The sequence below is a fragment of the Oryctolagus cuniculus genome, chromosome 5 (genome assembly GCF_964237555.1).
Source record: "Oryctolagus cuniculus chromosome 5, mOryCun1.1, whole genome shotgun sequence".
NCBI lineage: Eukaryota > Metazoa > Chordata > Mammalia > Lagomorpha > Leporidae > Oryctolagus > Oryctolagus cuniculus.
Genome location: NC_091436.1, coordinates 157434169 through 157449485, shown reverse-complemented (window position 1 = coordinate 157449485; position 15317 = coordinate 157434169). Strand labels below are relative to the sequence as shown.

At 47.4% G+C, this 15317-nt stretch overlaps 1 protein-coding gene and 1 pseudogene across 15 annotated transcripts in view; one reads left to right on the top strand and one right to left on the bottom strand.

Annotated features, from left to right (window-relative positions):
• PHACTR1 (phosphatase and actin regulator 1) overlaps positions 1-15317 on the top strand; it is a 582572-nt gene that overhangs the window by 457722 nt on the left and 109533 nt on the right. The gene's annotated exons all lie outside the window — the stretch shown is intronic.
• On the bottom strand, positions 12818-13686 carry LOC108177399 (large ribosomal subunit protein uL30 pseudogene; annotated as a pseudogene).

Here is a 15317-nt window from a genome sequence, read left to right as displayed (position 1 = left end):
CAACATTGGTTGATTTTGCGAACGTTGAACCATCCCTGCATACCAGGGATAAATCCCACTTGTCCAGATGAATGATCTTTCCGATGTTTTGTTGGATCCTATTGGCCAGAATTTTCTTGAGGATTTTTGCATTTATGTTCATCAGGGAAATTGGTCTGTAGTTCTCTTTCTCAGTTGCATTTTTTTCAGGTTTAGGAATTAAGGTGATATTGGCTTCATAGAAAGAATTTGGGAGGATTCCCTCCCTTTCAATTGTTTTGAATAACTTGAGAAGAATTGGAGTTAGTTCTTTAAATATCTGGTAGAATTCAGCAGTGAAGCCATCTGGTCCCGGGCTTTTCTTTTTTTTGGGATGGTCTTTATTACTGATTCAATTTCCATCTAGGTTACAGGTCTGTTTAGGTTTTCTGTGTTGTCATGGCTCAATTTAGGTGGGTTGTATGTGTCCAGCAATCTTTTCATTTCTTCTAAGTTTCCCGGTCTGTTGGTATACAGCTCTTGTAGTAATTTCTGTTGATTCTTTTTATTTCTGTAGTGTCTGTTGTTAAATTTCCTCTTTCATCTCTAATTTTATTAATTTGAGTCTTCTCTCTCCTTTTTTTTTGTTACTTGGGCCAATAGTGTTTCAACTTTGTTTATTTTTTTTTTTTTCAAAAAAATAGCTCTTCATTTTGCTGATCTTTTTTGTTTGTTTCAATTTTGATTATTTTTCTACAACTTAATTATTTCTTTTTCCTACTAGTTTTGGGTCTGGTTTGCTGCAGTTTTTCTAGATCTTTGAGACGCTGATAGCTCATTTATTTGGTGCCCTTCTAATTTCCAGTTGCTGTAAACTTTCCTCTTCACACTGCTTTTGCTGTATCTCATAAATTTTGGTATGTTGCATCTCAGTCTTCATTTGTTTCCAGAAATTTTTTTTAAGATTTATTTATTTATTTGAAAGAGTTACACAGAGATAGGAGAGGCAGAGAGAGAGAGAGAGAGAGGGGTCGTCCATCCAGTGGTTCACTCCCCAATTGGCTGCAATGGCTGGTGCTGCGCCAATCCAAAGCCAGGAGCCAAGAGCTTCCTCCGGGTCTCCCAGGCGGGTGCAGGGGCCCAGTGATTTGGGCCATCCTCCACTGCTTTCCCAGGTCATAGCAGAGAGCTGGATCGGAAGAGGAGCAGTCAGGTCCCGAACTGGTGCCCATATGGAGTGGCGGTGCTTCAGGCCAGAGCGTTAACCTGCTGCACTACAGCACCAGCCCCTCCAGAAATTTTTTGATTTCTATTTTGACTCCTTCAGTGACCCCACTGTTCATTCAGGAAGGAGCATGTAGTTCAGTCTCCATGTGTTTGCATATGTTCTAGGGATTCTTGAGTTGCTGGTTTCCAGCTTCATTCCACTGTGATCCGAGAAGGTGCATGGTACATGCCACAACTTTCTATACATTCCATCAGCAACTACGACCATGGGTCCTGGGATTAATATATTTGGCCCCAACTCTGGTTGCCGTGCTGCCTGGCTGTGCAGTTTTAGTGGAGTCGTTCCCCTCTCTGTGCTCTGTCCCTGTATCTGCAAGGGTGAGTGGTGTTGTGCCGAGGGTTGCGTGAGTTCATCTGTAAGTTCTCAGGAAATGTGAGTGTGCCATGGTTCCCAGCCTCAATGCAGTAAGCAGCTGTATTTTTGCAAACGCTTGTATGCCTGAATCCAGCTAACCTTGTCAATAGGCCCAAGAATCAGAAAAGATGAACAACTGTGTCCTCCTATGTCCAAGGATTGAAAAGGAACACAAATGTGGCCCCTCTCCAAATGGTCGGTGTCAGGGAGAGCCCTGCTTCCCACAACCTCCCCCACCTTGCCTTCCTCATTTTCCCATCATCCTCCTTGCTGTCCCTGAGCGTCGATGGGTAGAGCAAATGCAATGCTGTCACTACTGCCTGACCATCAGCAAGTGGCAAAGGATGCTCATCATTGTTCCAGGTTGTCAGCTTGCAAGAGATAAGTGTCAGAGATTCGGAGCCACCATTCAGTACCGCCCAGCTGGCGATTCCTCATTTTGTGCCTCCTCCTTGTGTTGGCACACAGGACTCTACCTAGTCACCTGGCCATAAAGCTGTTTCCACCAGGGATGCATGGTGGCCGGCACCTGCTGCGTTAACTTGTGATGGCTGTGTCACAGCCATCATGTTGCCTGGGGACCCAGCCTCTGTGTGCACTGCAGTTTAGCGTGTGTGTGTGTGTGTGTGTGTGTGTGTGTGTTTTATTGCTGATGCGGTACAAAGCATTTTGTTCTCTTGAGTGGATGAGATCGCCTGTTGGGTCTGCTTTACATTGTTGCTTTCGCTCAGTCCTACCCTGCTCATTCACAGAACGTGTACAAGTACCCCGTGGAGAGTGATGTGAGATTCCTCATTCTGCGAGGGGCCAGCTCAGGGTTAATGAAGTTTTATTACTCTACCAGTTCTCCCCCAGATCATGTGTGTTTTTCTTAGTGGTTTGGAATTCCCAAGCTTCTCAGTGAATTCAAATTAGGCAAAAGGAGAGCTTGGGTCCAAAAGGAAAAAAATATTCTGGGGTATTTGAAGAACTAGCACAGCAATCTGTCATTACTGGGTGTGTTAGTGAGGAGTATGGTTAGCCAGTGGCTTGTGGGTTTAACATTTGTTTCCATTTAGAATGGAAATGTTAGAGTGCAGAGGAGCTTTAGGTAAATGTTTAAAAAAATCAGAGGGAATTATTTGATCTCTAGATACATTGAAACCACATAAAAACACAGCCAACTTTGAAAACTGTGTAAGAGGAAAGTTGTAAATTATATTAGTCTGGATGGTAGTAGGGACATAAAACTCTAAGTGCCTTTTCTCCTGTTTTCCAAATTTTCTACAGTATGACTGAAATAGTTGTATGAAAAATGCATCCAAACATGAAGATGAACCATCAGTTGTCTAGTGAAAATGTCAAAGCCACTAATGGTAGAAAACAATCTAAGTGGATGGCTTGTTTTTCTTTATTCCCTAGTTATGTGGCTTATTTATTTAGATTAGGAGTTAATTTCAACAAACTAAACAAAGTTTAATGGAACAGAGTTCTCCTAGACTCCTGGACTATCCATTCAGTCATTCAGTCATTCAACCAATGAGTACCCTGTACTTCCTCTATGGCGGGTCATCAGCCGGGGGCCAAGCTATGGAGATAACCGAAAGAGCCAAATGTTACCTTCCCAGGGTTTGTCCTACTAAGAGAAACAGGAACTACTATTTGTTACATATTGTCAAGAATTAATGAGCACTCTGAAGAAAAACCTAGCAGCACACTAACGAGATAAGACCAGGGATTTTAGGTAAAGGGAGTCATGGAGGACTCCTCTGGGGAAGTGATGTTTTCACAAGAGACATAAATCCAGTGACTGCGTGGCTGAAACAAGGACATGGCCCCCACAATCTTGAAACTTGGTCCTGCCACCACTTTAGAGCAAGCTGCAACCTCATTTGCAGGCCCTACGTTCTTTAAATGGACTCAGTATGTTGCTTTTAAGCGAGGCCTGTATGCTGTATCTGCCTCTCTGTCCGTCCTCTGTAAGGCAGAGCATGGCCTGTACCCTCGCTGCCCAGAGCACACGGTGGTTTGGCATTTCACTCGGAGTCCTAGGTTTCCACCATAGCCTGCAGGACCCTGTGCAATCCGCCCTTCTGCCCTTCAGCCTCAGCGCTTGCCTTAACTCCCTGTGGACCTCCGTGTCCCAACACCAGCCAGCCCTTGTGGACTTTCCAGCCCTGGAGGTTGGCATCGGCTGCTCCTTCTGGATCCCTCTTCCCCTAGGTAGCCACACAGTTAGCACCTCTTCCAACTCCTTCTCAGATGTCACTTTCTCCAGGAAGCTCACCCTAGGACCATCCAGCAAGATTTCCGTCCCACCCCTTTTCTTTTTTAAAGATAAATGTATGTATGTATTTGAAAGTCAGAGTTAAAGAGAGGGAGAGAGGGAGATAGGGAGAGAGGGAGAGAGAGAGAGAGAGAGATCTGCCATCCACTGGTTCATTCCCCAGATGGCTACAATGGGCAGGGCTCAGCCAAGCCAAAGTCAGGAGCCAGGAGCCTCATCCAGGTCTTCCACATGGGTGCAGAGGTCCAAACACTTGGGTCATCTTCTACTGCTTTCCCAGGCGCATTAGCAGGGAGCTGGATCGGAAGTGGAACAGCTCCCTTCTCTACCCGGGCAGCACCAGCAAATCTGGGGAGGAATTTGCTAATTTTCACCCAACAAACCCTTCCGCCAGGACACTCCATCCTTTGTCCTGGAGGAGAAGGGGAGGTGGGTAAACAGACTCCCTTAAAAACCAGGGACTCCAAATGGACTGCACGCCCAGCCCTCTGCCTCTCTGCTGAGCCGCCTGCCTGGCCTGCCCAGGTGTATTCTCCCCACTCAACCATGTTCTCCCCCAGTCCCAGCGACTGGGCACTCTCTCTCTCTCTCTGTCACTTCCATTCTGACAGATGCCCTGTCCCCAATAAAGCCTTATCACTTTGCTAAAAAAAAAAAAAAGAAAAGAAAAGAAAAGAAAAGAAAAGAAAAGAAAGTAAGTGGAGCAGCCAGGACACAAAGCAGCACGCATGTAGGATGCTGGCGTTGTAGGGGGCACTTAACCCGCTGCGCCACAACGCCAGTCTCTTCACCTCTTAGTGCTTCATTCCTTACCCTGTTCGATTACCATCTTCCAGCGTGCTTATCAGTTACTTATTGATATGTTAATCTGCTTCCTTCAGTGTTTCTCTCTTCTCACTGGAAGTAAAGCGCCACCAGGTATGGCAGGGTTTTGCCCGCTTTGCTCACTGATGTGGCTCAAGTCCTACAACAGCACTTGGGACTTCATTGTTGGTGCTCAGTAAATGCTTATTGAAAGAGCAGCAGGTGCAAACATGAGGCTCTATCTGCATGCTCACAGGACTTGGTGTATTCATTTGTATTGGACAAATCCAGAATGCTAAAGGATGATTTTTATTCACTTTTTTTGAGCCATAAAGCTTTATCGCTGGCATTTAAATAGGCAATAGTGGGATATGTATGTGTTTAAATACGTGGATGCCCAAAGGTTGCACTTTCGGAGAGCAGCTTTACATGTTGTGGGGGACGATGTACCAAGGACAATACAGGGTACTTCACGAAGTCCGTGGAAAATGGTGCAAGCAATTTGGAAATATCCAAGTAGTTTTGTTCATCTTCTGCAGTTGTCATGAACTTTTTGCCGACTCCATGCCATTGGTCAAATAGCGGCGATGTTTTCTGACTTAGCAAGGATCTCAAGGAATCACCTAGCAGAGCTGCTCTTTGTTTTCCAGTGCAGAAGGGAAGCATGAAGCCCGGAATGGTGACTGAGCCCCGTAAGTCACAGCCAGTGAGTGTGGAGTCTTTTTTTTTTTAAGATTTGTTTTATTTTATTTGAAAATCAGTTACAGAGAGTGAGAGAGAGAGAGAGAGACAGAGAAAGATCTTCCATCCTCCAGTTTGCTCCCCAGATGGCCACAACGGCCAAAGCCAGGAGCCAGGAGCTTCATCCCGCTCTCCCATATGAGTGGCAGGGGCCCAAGCACTGGGACCATCTTCCATGCTTTCCTAGGCACATTAGCAGGGGGCTGGATCAGAAGTGGAGCAGCTGGGATGTCATGTGGCACCCACTGGGATGTCGGTAGCTTTGCCCACTGTGTCACACACTGGCCCTGAGTGTGGATTCTTAAAACTCCTACCAAGACCATCTGAACTTCACTTGGAATTCACAGGAACACAGGAAAGCATAATCAGAATTTCTTAAGGACATTGCTGTTAGTGATTATTGTAAATAATAAGGGCAGATAACCGGTGTGCTGTGGTTGTAGGGTTGTGGGGGTGACCCTGGGGATTGTGTGTGATTTTCAACACTGGGCTGCCTTGGGAGGAGAGGGGCAGGGAAGGCCAGCTCTCCACCATCCAGTGACACAGCCAGGTCCCTGCACACAGACACTTCCTCTCCCTGCCTCTGGCAGCCTGCAGGGGTATGGCTGAGGCTGGTTCAGCTCAGCTAGAAGTTTCCACTAGTCTCCTCCTAGCTCTAGAGGTGGAGAGGATCCCACAGGAGGAGAAAGGAGGTCGGGGGAGGGGGCGTGTCTGTGGCCAGGAAAGAACAGAACTGATGGGATGTGGTGGCCGCCGTGCTCGCTGGTGCATGCTGGGAATTACAAATAACATTTCCCAGCAGGTAATGCAGTGCGCCGAGGTGTGTTCTCTTCCTCAATCCAGTTAGAGCCATATTTGGGAAGGTGCTATATATCATTATAAACACAAACAGGAGCCTTCTGACATGGACAAGTCTTTTCACACACACTTGGCCTTGTCTCTCCTCTGGCACGCAACAGCAAAAGGCCTGATATTTCAATTCAAAGGTCATCATCTTAAAATACAAGTAAAAAGTTCTCTGTATTAGAGGAGGCAAATGCAGCCTTGCCTTCTGGATCCTGTTGTCTGGTATCCCAGGTACACAGACTTGCAAAGCCTTGAAATGCATGGGAAGTGCTTTTCCCAGCCCTTCCCAGGTATACTGTATTTTATCCCATTTTTAGCCGTCTCTGATGCCCCACCTGGAAATGGCATCTTCTGCAAGCTGGGGTTTGCAGAGTGCTTCCTTTAACAGCAGTAACATAATTTGCATAGCACTTAGGCACTTTGTATAATGGACTTATCTAGATGGTTCATTGAGGTGTTTTTTTTTTTTTTTCAACAAAATCGACTCAAACAGTATAAAGGTGTCAAACTGAGACAGATGGAAAGTGGTTTTATAAACCAAAAAAAGAAAAAAAAAAAAAACAGGGCAGAGCAAAATTGCGATTAAAAAGTCTCTTTAAGCTGCAGTGTTCTCTCTGAAAATCATCATCCCATGCAAAAAGAATGAATGAAATTATTATTATAGCAATGAGTCAGCATTGCCCCAAGAAATGTATTCATTCTCTCTGTGTTTCCTAAGCACCTGTTACATCGCAGGCACCAGGAATGTAAGGAGGACAAGCCAGGCATCCCTGCCTAGCAGAGTATCATCCTGGTTTAGAGTGAAGGGGAGAGTAGGGTTTCCTGTGTCAGCCACCAGGCCTGGAGACCTAGGAGGGCATCTTGGAAGGAGTGGTATCTTAGAGGAAACCCAGAGATGTGTAAGAATTATCCCAGAGAAGGCGGGTGGGTGGGGGAGCAGCACGTTAGGAATAGGAGAACAGTGAGTGTCCAGTGTGTCTGTGTGGTTAGAGCATCAGGGCAGATCACACAGGCTGCAAAACTGTCTTTGTTGTTTATGCATCTCAAACGCAGTGAGGAGCTTGGGAGGGTTTACTACACAGTCAGATGTTTAGCCTCATCTCTCTCTGCCTGCAGGGGATGATAACTAGGAAAGAGGTCAAGACATGGTGAGTCAGGGAGACCAGTTAGCTGACCGGTGCTGAGACTCACAGGGTAGGGCAGTAGACAGTGGGAACGAGGGAATTAGGGGTGGGTGGTGGAGATGGAGGCAGGGGACTGACCGGACAGTGACAGGGATGAAGTCCAAAGGGTCCTGTGCCAGCTTAGATGGAGGGGGTGGAGGAAAGGCATAGATATGCAGGGCTGATGCTTGGGATCCGGGCACAGGTGACGGAGTGGAGCTGTATGGGAGCCATATGCTGAGCTGGGCACCCAAGAGGAGCAAATTCAGGACACAGAACATTGTGGCAAGTGGTCCCATTGCTTGGGAAACATCCATGTGTCAGAACGGCCTGCCATAGATGCAGAGGGAGGGGCATCTGGGCTGGAGATTGTTGGAAGCGTCGGTGTACATGTGATCGTGAGGTTGTGTAAGTGGATGGTGTTTCCCAGAGGATGTACAGCAGGAAAACAAGTGGCCTTAAAAGGAGACCCGATGGAACCACAACTTTTAATGTCAGAGACTTCAAAAAAAATTGGAGTGAGAAGGCCTTCAAAAACTGAGAAATAGCCAAAGAAATAGGCATTAACCCAAAATGTATAGCACCATGGAAATCAAGGCAAGAGACCATGACGCAGTGATGAGGAATGGTCCCCGGCGTTCAGTACAAATATATCAGATAAGATAAGTGATGACAGAAAGATTTAAAAAAAAGGAAGTATGTATTTTTTCTTAAAGATTATTTATTTGAAAGGCAGAGTTACAGAGAGGCAGAGGCAAAGCAAGAGAAAAAGAGGTCTTCCATCTGCTGGTTCAGTCCCCAAATGACCACAACTGTCAGAGCTGAGCCAACCCAAAACTAGGAGCCAGGAGCTTCTTCCAGGTCTCCCACGTGGGTGCAGGGGTCCAAGCACTTAGGCCATCTTCTACTGCTTTCCCAGGCCACAACAGAGAGTTGTATTGGAAATAGATCAACCAGGACTTGAACCAGCTCCCATATGGGATGCCAGCACTGCAGGCAGCTGCTTTACCCGCTACGCCACAGCTCCGACCCCAGGAAGTATGCTTTTAATTGCTTTTGTGTTATTTAATTAAGGGCTCTGTAGTGACCTGTGAAGCCTGTATACAGTCAGCAGGATGGGAGTTAAGGTGCTCTGGTTGCAAATAACAGAAAACTTCCAGAGGCTGAAACAATCAAATGTGAAAGTCCATAAGGCCAATGATCTTTGTGTGTTTGTGCCCTAGAGAGTCCTAAGGACCTCGATCCGTACCTAGAAATTTGTTCATGTTCCTCTGCTGCTTACTGCCTGAGTGAGTGGATTGATGAGTGGGTGACTCCTGTAGAATAAAGTGCAGTGGTAGAGCATCTCCAGGACTCGTTAATTTTCCTGCCATCTAACATGGCTATGGGATGCCATCCTTAGGTTCAACTCCTCTTGGTGACAAGGTGGCTGCACACACCACAGCATCCAGGGGAATGAGGGAGAAAAATATCTTCTTGGTGTCTCTTCCTAAGAACAAAGAAACCTTCAGAATTAGCCTCAAGTCTTATTGATGAGAATGTTTCAAGATAACCACTAGGTATTTTCCCCTTGAATGTGACAGATACTTCTGTGACTCTAAATATTGCAAGTGCAGTCAACTCTCTGAAGCTACTGCCTACCAGTTCTCTTTGGAAGACCCACCATGATGCTGCCCTTTCCAACTGCCTTCCTGTGAACCCAGGGCAGGGCACGGTGCCTCGGGTCAGTGGGCATTGCTGTCCACCCATGAGCCCCCGGTCCTCCCATGTTCCTGCCTTCACGACCACTGGCCTGCACCAATGTTTGGAATGCAAAGGCCAGGCAAACCTTGCAAGGCCAGTAGCTGCTAAAGGAAAACTGGCCGTGACTCAGAGAAACTTGCTGATTTTGTACTGTTGCCTTGGACTTGTACATAGAGTTAGACAGTGGGGCATTCAGCCTGAACTTCCACACACAGTATCAATAAAACAGCAGTGTTCTACAGAAGTCCCAAGTCTGGGGTGCCAGTCCTAGCTCTCATTTTTCATCCATAGAAGGTACAGGGCCTCTCTTCTTCTCTCTGGACCCTGCTTTCCAATGGAGTACGACCCCAGAATCGCAGCCGGCTCCGGCCCCCACAGCCAGGCTTCCCTCTCCTCCTGTCTTGCTCTAGCGAGGGCTGAAAGCAGTCTGGCCAGGTGGGCCTTCGTGCATCTCAGGGACTGCCCACGGAATGACAAGCTCCTCGCCTCTGTTTGGACCGTCCTTGTCCTCTCCCTGGACTGCTGGGATAGCGAGGACCTAACACAGCTAGGACGCTTAGACCATCGGCTGCCCAGAACAACCCTCAGGAGGTCTTAGCTGTGGTGCCTACCAGCCACTTGCCCTGTCCTGCTCTTCACTCTCTGTCCATGCACTGCCCCTCCCAGCTCTTCCTCCCCCTATGATGCCACCCATCAGGAGCTGCAGGTCACCATCAGACCTCTCTGAGGGCCGTGGCCACCTGGGTGGCTCTGTGCGACTGTGCTCTGGGCTCCCGCTGGCCACGTGTGCCTGGAGCCACGTCCTCCCTGCCAGCACCCCGGCCTCTCCTGCGTTACAGATTTTCTAATGGAAATCCGAGGAGACTTCCAAAGTCCATGGAAAATGGAATTAAAAGAAGAATTTACTTTGGCACAAAAAGAAAATCACGTGGTTTTTTTGTTTGTTTGTTTTTTTGTGTGTTTTTTTTGTGTGTTTGCGGTTTGTTTGTTTTTTTTGTTTTGTTTTTTTTTTTTTTTTTGACAGGCAGAGTGGACAGTGAGAGAGAGACAGAGAGAAAGGTCTTCCTTTTTTGCCGTTGGTTCACCCTCCAATGGCCACCAAGGCTGGCGCGCTGCGGCCTGTGCACCGCACTGATCCGATGGCAGGAGCCAGGTACTTATCCTGGTCTCCCATGGGGTGCAGGGCCCAAGCACTTGGGCCATCCTCCACTGCCTTCCTGGGCCACAGCAGAGAGCTGGCCTGGAAGAGGGGCAACCAGGACAGAATCCGGCACCCCGACCGGGACTAGAACCCGGTGTGCCGGCGCCGCTAGGTGGAGGATTAGCCTATTGAGCCATGGCGCCGGCCAATCACGTGTTTTTTCATGAAACACATTTTTCATGAACTTTTCGAAGACTCCTCATAGGCATGGATTTCCATTTTTTTCCACCAAAATAAACGTGTCTTTTAATTGGGGAATTCCACACACCTTTTGGAGTATTCTAGAACAGCTGTGCACCACAGTCGGCGGCAGACCACGTAAACAGGGGTGATTCCCCATGATGAAGTCACCTGGCGACATCAGAGCCATCTTGATATGAACGTGCCCTGTGATGTTTGTGCAGTGGTGAAATTGCTTTACGACGCCCGTCCCAGAACGCGTCCCCGTCCTCAGGACACGTGGCCCTGCGGTCCACCGAGCTGCCACTCATTGTGCTGTGGAGTGGTTTAGCAGCATCGTTCTAACCTCTCGCTTCCAGAACTGGATAGACTTTGGCATGTGCATTGGATAGACCTTGGACCTTGAGCGGTGGTGTCCGGTAGAAATGTCAGCAGCAATGGAAATGGTCTCTCATCTGTGGTGGCCAATAAAGTGGCCGCCAGCTATGAGTGGTTTTGGAGCACTTAAAATGTGGCTCTTCCCCGGGGCAGGCCTCATGTTGCAGTGGGTCAAGCCACCACCTTTGACGCTGTCATCTCATATCAAAGTGCAGCTTTTGATCCAGCTCCCTGCTCATGTGCCTGGGAAAGCAATGGGAAATGGCCCAAGTACTTGGGCCCCTGCCACCCACTTAGGAGACCTGGGTGGGGTTCCAGGCTCCTGGCTTTAACCTTATATAGCCCTGGCCATTTGTGGCCACTTGGGGAGTGAACCAGCTGATTTGAATAACCACCACATGTGGCTGTTAGGGGCCATCTTTGAGAGCTCAGGCTGAGACACAGAGGTGTCTCTATTACTTTCCTCCCCTGGCTAGCCATTTAAGATTGTTTTTAATCTTGGGTTCTAGCCTCAGCCAGGCTACGTATTAGCAGTAAGAGGCCCCTGGCACAATTATGGGTGATCCTGTGAGATTCAGCGTCTCAGATTGCGTAGGAGAGGAACCACACAGTCTCTGCATGTTATGTTCAATCATTGCCCTAGTTGCAACTTTAATATCAAAATGCCCAGGAGGAGCGAGATGGTCTCTCCTCTCTCAGCTCCAAACCCTGGAGCCAGTTTTCCTTTGGAAACAGTCGCATTGGCTCGGACCATAAGGCCATCAGCATAGACAAGGTAAGAAGGCAGGCACGTGATGCCAGCATTGCTCAGGAGACAGACCTGTACCCAGAACTCGTGGAAGCAGCACCTCTCGGAAGGAACCCCGATTTGACTCCCTGAAGTGCTCAAGCCCCCCGCAGGCTCTGGTGGGCCAGGTAACACTGACCCAGAGAGGCAATCAAAGCAGGATGTAGTGTGCCGATAAATCCAGCAAGAAATAGCTACAGGGATGCGCCCTTGAAATAAGCTGCCCTACTCAATGTCTTTTTTGAGTTTGTGATCAAAAGTCAGGGCCACTTTTTTTTAAGAGATTCATATGCTATTTATTTACATTGACCCAACAGTGCACTGAGTCCATCGATTTCTGACAAAGCCTGGGACACTGATAAGCGTGTAAAGTGACTTCACAGAATTCAGTGGCTCTGGAGAAACTCACTAACCGAGCAAATAGCTTCAAAGGCCAGAAATAAAGAATATAAAGACCTTCCTAACTATGTCTGGCCATTTTCACTCTTCACGTTGCTTTCCAGCCACGGCATAATCAATGAAGAACCACAAAAGTTCTTTGATTATGTGTACCGCGTGTTACACTCTGCACTTCAAAATTTGCAGGTCACTAGGCCAGGTGAGGTGACACACACGTACCATCCATGAATGTTACTGATAAAATACCACCTTTCCAGTTTAAGGTTTTGCTCAGTAACTGCACTATGAGTGCCTAAGGTGCTCCCGGATAACTTGTGCCTGCGGACATAAACGGGATTCTTCATCCTAACGTTCACAATATGTCATGGAATTGCTAATAACTCACCTAAACATGGGCAAAAGATGCCATACAGGAACGAGAATAGAATGGAGAAGGAAAACAGCACACCTAGGCAGTTATTTACGAAGCCTGAGACATGGGATTTCAGCAGCCAAGTTTTTTTGGTAAATGTAACTTTTATTACCTTCCCTACAAATTAGGCACAAATGCTTGTAGGACAGGCTTTCTCTGGCCTCATAGCACAATTCAAAGGTGAAGAATTAAGGTTTTTTTCATAAAGAAAAACTTACACATCACGAAATGTTTTTCACACAATGCAAACTGGCCCCTGCTTTTGCATGAGAAGGCTGTTGGTTTGGTTTCATTCTATCACACCAAGATTTGCCACAACAGGTAAAGGAGGGTGGAAACAGGCTAACAAAAGTCCCCAGGACAACAGTGTGTTTCAGTTTGAGTGTAGTTGCTATTTATTGTCTGACCAGATTACAACAATATCATAACATCTCAGTTCACCCTTCTAGTAAGTCTGTTCATCTGGTGTTCCATGTCGCCAGCATCGCCACCCTCTACAAAATGGGTGGTCTTTTTCTTCATCCCACCTCGATGAGAAGATAACTCAAAGAGCCCCAGGAAGTTGTCTGCTTCCTTGAAGTGTTTTCCAAGAGTATAGATGTCATGAACCACATCCTCCATGCCAATGATATTCTATTTACCAAGAGAATGGGCAGTCAGAGTGTTATCTGTCAAAGGCAATTCACTTCTAATTGATTTTGCCATAGCCACACTTGCATATTAGTTCATTAACTGACCTTAGGTTTGGGTCCTCCATGCAATCTATGGTTCCACAATACTCAGCATGCTAATTGAAGCCGTGTCGAGCTTAACAAAGGTGCGTGGAAGACCCGGTGAAGGCAGAGGAGCTATGACATTTCTTGGACTTCGGGGCTCACTCCACTGATGCCTCTGATCCCGATGCCAAATGCCCGCTGGGGTTCTGCAGGTGCACAGAGCTTGCCAGCCGTTCTTGCCATCCGAATTTCAGGTCCGTACATCTGCCTGTATTCCTTGCAATAGCGCTTAGGTTTTTCATAGGTGAGCTTCTGCCTTGCCTTTCAAAACATCCGTTGGGCACATTTCTTTCTCAGGTACTTGATCTTCCGGTCTGCAAAATGCCTCCACTTTTTCTTGAGAGTTTCTGCCACAGCAGGAACCTTCTTTCTCTTTTTGTCACCCTGCATGGTTCCAGCCAGCAAAGAGAACATTTCCTTTTCAAGAAGCTCCTCTCCAGTATTTTAAAGCAGTGAAAAATGGGCTAATGTACTGATTGGTTGTTGTGTCATGTCACCGCAGCATAAGATGTAAATTAGCTTTCATAGCTTCTGACTGCACCTGTCCAAAGCCAAGGACAGCAGGTGGTTGTAGGTCTCCAGCACCACACCCCTGTAGAGCATCTTCTGACCATTGATTAGGTCGTTCCATTCCTGCTGGGTGAAATCCACAGCCAGGTCTTCAAATGGCACCAACATGGGAGATGCATTCCTTTTCTTTGGTCTCAGAAACACATGGAGCTTTGTAGCCTTACACCTCTGACAGCAGGAGTTAGCTGCTCATTTTGGAATTGGAGTTGAGGACCCCATGGGGATTCCTCAGATTTCTACCTTGACTTTCCTGGGTGGCCCCATTCAGGTCATTCATTTTCTTGACCACTGGGGAGATTTGATTTAGTGTCTTCTACCATCCCAGGCTGTGTTCCTTGCTCCAAGTTGAAGGTGACCTCAGATTTGGTGACACACAAACCAAGGACAGCAGGCTACTGTAGGTCTCCAGCATACATCCCTGTACAGGGTCCTCTGAGCATTGTCTAGGGCCTGCCACGCTTCCTGGGTGACGTTCAAATGACGTCATCACCATTTGCCCGCTTCCAAGCTGCGCCAGTGCTCCTGAGGGCGCCCGTGTTGAGGGAAGTTCACAGCATGGCCCTTACACATTTACTGCTTTAGGTAAATGCCTCAGAACAAGAGGGAAAGGACTGTTAAAGTGGGATATTAGATCCAAAACCATGGCAACAATGAAAATCAAAGTGATTCTTTGAACACAAAAACACATGCCGTTCCATTTCATGTATGAAGTCCTAGAAGAGAGTATCATGGGATCCTAGATTCTGGGATTGAAATGCACTGTGTGCAGATTCTCAAGGTAGTTGGCTCAAAAGGATTCTGGCCGGTGCCACGGCTCACTAGGCTGATCCTCCACCTGCGGCGTCAGCACCCCGGGTTCTAGTCCCCGTCGGAGCACCGGATTCTGTCCCGGTCACCCCTCTTCCAGTCCAGCTCTCTGCTGTGGAGAGGAGTGCAGTGGAGGATGGCCCAAGTGCTTGGGCCCTGCACTCCATGGGAGACCAGGAGAAGCACCTGGCTCCTGCCTTCGGATCAGCGCGGTGTGCCGGCCACAGCAGCCACTGAGGGGTGAACCAATGGAAAAGGAAGACCTTTCTCTCTGTCTCTTTCTCTCACTGTCCACTCTGCCTGTCAAAAAAAAAAAAAAAAAAAGGATTCTGAGTCACAAAAACACCTGCACCAGGCAGAAAGGAGTCTCAGGGCTCTTGCAAAAGTGTCCCTTATACTTACTCCAATCAGAGCGACCCAGTGACTTCTGGCTGCTGACGGAGATAAATGAGAAACTGGAAACTTCTCTGACATGGATTATGAAAATATGAGTTCCCTGCTCCTAAGGAATCCTTCCGAGTCTGCCTTAAAATCCTGGTGATTAAGGCACAGAGACTTTTACACACACACACACACACACACAATGACTTCTTGTTGCGACAAAAAAATGTACAAGAGCCAACTGCAAGTTTTGTTATTTTGTT